A 4,372-nucleotide genomic window follows, 5' to 3' on the forward strand; every position below is an offset into this window, starting at 1 on the left:
TCAATTTCCATCCTTTTCAAAAACCCCATTAAAAAAATTTGATCTTTGAAAAATTCTGGCAAAATTCTTGATTTTTTTTTGAATTTTTTGGGAATATTTTGGATACCCATTTGATTTATTGACACAAATGACAGAAGTATTACATTCTCCGTCTCATTTTTCATCATCTTCAGGAAGTACCCCTTCTGATACATTTTTCCAGCCTTTTAATCAGAATCAAAACCCTAATTTAAATTCAAGCTCAAGTTCTGTAGATAGAAGAAGAAATAGTGGGGTTGATTGTGATTGTGATTGTGATAGTGGTTCAAATTCAAGTTTTAGAGAGAGAAGTGAAAGTTTGAAGAAGAGAGAGAAAGAAAGGGAAGAGCTTTCCTTCCTGGCTCTTCTTGTAGCTTTGTTTAGGAAGTCTTTGATTGGTTGCAGCACTGAGAGGGAAGATCATCTTTCTTCTGGTATGGATATTGGTTTGGCCTACCAATGTCCGCCACGTGGCTCATGTCACATTTGATAGGTTTAATGGCTTCTTAGGTTTGCCTGTTGAATTTGAGCCTGAAGTTCCTAGAAGGGCTCCTAGTGCAAGGTACATTTGCTTTTTTGGTTAATTTTTATGATTTTGTTGGTATAAATGCATAATTTGATGTGGGTGTTCTGTAATTATGCATTATGTGAGATAGGATGTTGCTAAACCAAGGTACATTTGTTGTTTTGGTTGATTTTTTTTAGATAATTTGATGTGGGTGTTTTGTAATTCATGTATTGTGTGAGTTGGGGTTTTGCTAAAGCAAGGTACATTTGTTTTGTTATTTTTGGTTGATTTTGGATTAATTTTTGGTGCATTATGTAAAAATGGGTTTTTTGTTGATGGTGGATAATGTGAGGGCTCGGCGGCTCGTTGTTTCTAAAAAGTATCTTTGTTCTGGATAAATGGGGATGTTATCTGTGATTTGATGATTGTAGGGTGTAAAGTTGTATTTTTTGTTTTTATTTTTGGGTGTAATGTGACGAGGACGGAGGACATGAGCATTAGATGCATCCGGAGCTGAATTTTTGGTTTCATGAACAAAATTCCGAAGCAAAATCATGCAATTTTTATGCCTTTATCCTGACTTTGTTCTTGCTACATAGTCATCTGTAGAGGGTCAATGGCAATTTTCTGTACACATCGCAATATACTCCGCTATCTATAGAGGGTCATCAGTAATGTTTGTGTATAACAGTATAGAATATTGCATATAATCTATCTGATGAGTATAATATACACTATGCACTTTGTCGTGAATTTGTGATAATAGACAATAGTCAACCACTTTAAAAACCAGGGAGGAGGGCATTCCAATATTGAAGGATTAGAGATGTACAGGTTTAAATTTGATTTTCCAATAAGGATATACATTTCATATTTTTCCATGATTATACCTGAATCACAACTGAGGCAAATCTAAAGCTATTAATCCATGATCATAGATTTCTTTTACATAATCTTTTTTCGAGGTCAGTTATTGTTACTAAAAAGCAAGATTATTATGGTTGGAGTACTGATCTAATATGGCTCCTTTTTCATCTATGTAAGTCTCAGACACTATCTCATTCTACATTTTTTTTTTTTTTTTTCATATAGATCATATTTTCTAGTACTTAGCATAATTGTCTTGATTAACAAGTTTTATGTTATATATATATGTGCTGCATTGTATTTTTAACTTTCTCTTAATCTGGATTCATTTACATGTGCAGTACATCAGTTTTTGGCGTTTCCACGGAATCCATGCAACTCTCGTATGACACTAGAGGCAATTGTGTGCCAACAATACTTATATTGATGCAAAGGCGTCTCTATGCTCAAGGAGGCTTGCAGGTGTATGCTATCTCTTGTATATTTTATGGAAATTCTATCATCCTTTACTAGTCATAAATCCTAATGAAATTATTGGATTAATTCTTGCTTTATGTCGGTTGGAATCCTGGAGATTATCCATTTGGGGGGGTTGATTCACTCCTTTTAGATGTGTTTCTTTTATTCCTCTTTGCATTTTGGCATTAACAGGGTAATTTTGGTGTCTGCAGGAGGAAGGAATATTAGAATTACCGCGGACAATAGTCAGGAGGAGTTTGTTAGAGACCAATTAAATGGGGGTATTATACCAGAAGACATAGATATTCATTGTCTAGCTGGCCTTATCAAGGTATAGCTATAAGTTTGGTATCCCTTGACAAGCGATTTTGTTCTTGTTTGTCTGTGAATTTTGTAAGAGAACTGCTTGGAATTGGAATATCATAATATGTAAAAATCATAGAGCATTGTAGCCATCTGATGTAGTTACATATGTGTTCCATTACATGAGCTCGATTACATTTGGCACCTTGCTTAGCAGCTTTCTTGAGCACCTAGTCTTTGGTGCAGAATAGACATGCTATATTGGATTTAACAGAATATCTATTGTTCAATATTTTAAACCCTATCCTTGGTGTCCATAATCCCTAGATGAAACTGACATTTTTTATAATTGCTTTGGACGATGGTGGTGATTTGACATAGCATTATAAATAAAGTTATGCTGTGAAAAATTTTCTCCTAATGATGGTTGTTACTCACATACTCTCAAAACTGAATTTAAGTATCTTGAACTGTCTCTTTCCAGTAAAGTTCTCCTGCAGACTTTAATTTCCATTCTTTTCTCCAGGCATGGTTTAGAGAACTCCCAACTGGCGTTTTGGATCCTTTGGAACCTGAGGATGTGATGCAGTGCCAGACTGAAGATGACTGTGTTGAGCTTGTAAGGCTGCTTCCTTTAACGGAGAGTTCTTTGCTTGACTGGGCCATCAACTTGATGGCTGATGTTGTTCAAGAAGAACAGTACAATAAGATGAATGCTCACAACATTGCTATGGTGTTTGCTCCAAATATGACACAGGTATACCAATTACTACCTGCCCCTTTAGACTTTGAAGAGTAGTAAAATGTAGTGATTTTGATGTTTATCTGTGGAAAGATGATTTTAAAAAATTTCAGTTCAACTTAGAAGCTTTGATCCACTTACATTCTGGAATGTATGTCAGATAATACTACTCCGTAATTCATAGGCCTAAACTGTGCTCCGTTTTAATTACTTTGATGAATAATATGTGAACTTCTTGGTATATGTGCGTGTAAACTACTTGAATATCTGCAGTTAGGTCATAGCCATTATTACTTCATGTACTGGATGAATATATCTGTTGTGGAAGTTATTGGAAGCCAAATAGTTTTTCTTACAGGTTAATTGGGAGTTATAAAATTGCTCTTATGCATCACGGTAACCATGCTATGGTTTCCTTCTTTTACTCCGTAATCTACAGTTTGTGTCTGATTGCCATGCTTGGGCTTAATTTTACTTCATTCTTTCTACATTTCATCATGTATGGAAATTTTCTAGCATAATACTGGATTGCAAGTGAATTTGCTTTTTTTTTTTTTTTTGTAAGGCTTTTACCGATGAGTTGCTTTTTATATGTAGATGGCAGATCCTTTAACTGCTTTGATGTACGCTGTCCAAGTGATGAACTTCCTCAAAACCCTAATCACCAAAAGACTGCAAGACAGAGAAGACGCAAGGATAGCCCCTCCTTGTCCTTCTTGTGCAGGACCTTCAGATGAGAGCGGACATCAAAGCCCGTCACAGGCTTGCCTAGGAGATTATCTTGAAGAAACCGAGGTATCAGAGCCTGAGCACTATTCATCTGATGATGAACCTGTTTTTGACAGCCCCCATGATACTAAGCACTCCGAGGACGGAGATGATTCTGATGATTCGCCTTTCCATTGGCAATCTTTTAAGGGGTTACAATCCAGTCTAAAGATCCGTACAGGACCTCTTTTTCAATCGAGTGCCTCCATTGTTGTCAGGAAGGACCCTGCAAGTTTAAGTGGGCGGCCTCTGTGCGACCCACGGAAAAGCCAAAGACCATGAGCAATCTGAGCTGTGTGAGCTCAAGGATAGAGCACGTTGAAGCTTGGCGGTAAAAGCAGTTCTGCTTAGACAGCTTGTCTAGGTTTTTGCTCTTTGATTCAAAATGGGATAACTCTTAGTTGCTTGCAATGTTTTTAACTGTCTTATTTGCCCAGCTTCCTTCTCTCCTGGGTATTCTAGCTTGCTTTCTGATCTCTTGTGACACATAGCATGGATAGCTAACAGGTTCTTGTAAACTAGTGCTAGTCACAGACACGGTAAATCTTCGGAAAATTGTGATTCTTACATGAAATATGACAGTTTGTATATCTGATCTGGGTTTAGTGAATAACTCTTGTATGTCTTTCTCAAACTCTAGTTTTTACACAAGAGCAGGGATGGAAGAATTAATTTTCCGTTAATACGAGTACTACGATTCACTTCAT

At 36.5% G+C, this 4,372-nt stretch overlaps 1 pseudogene; it reads left to right on the plus strand.

Moving 5' to 3' along the window:
• LOC110684690 lies at positions 1–3,947 on the plus strand (annotated as a pseudogene).
• Positions 3,948–4,372: the final 425 nt, after the last annotated feature.

Source organism: Chenopodium quinoa, unplaced genomic scaffold (assembly GCF_001683475.1).
Source record: "Chenopodium quinoa cultivar QQ74 unplaced genomic scaffold, ASM168347v1, whole genome shotgun sequence".
Taxonomy (NCBI): Eukaryota; Viridiplantae; Streptophyta; class Magnoliopsida; order Caryophyllales; family Amaranthaceae; genus Chenopodium; species Chenopodium quinoa.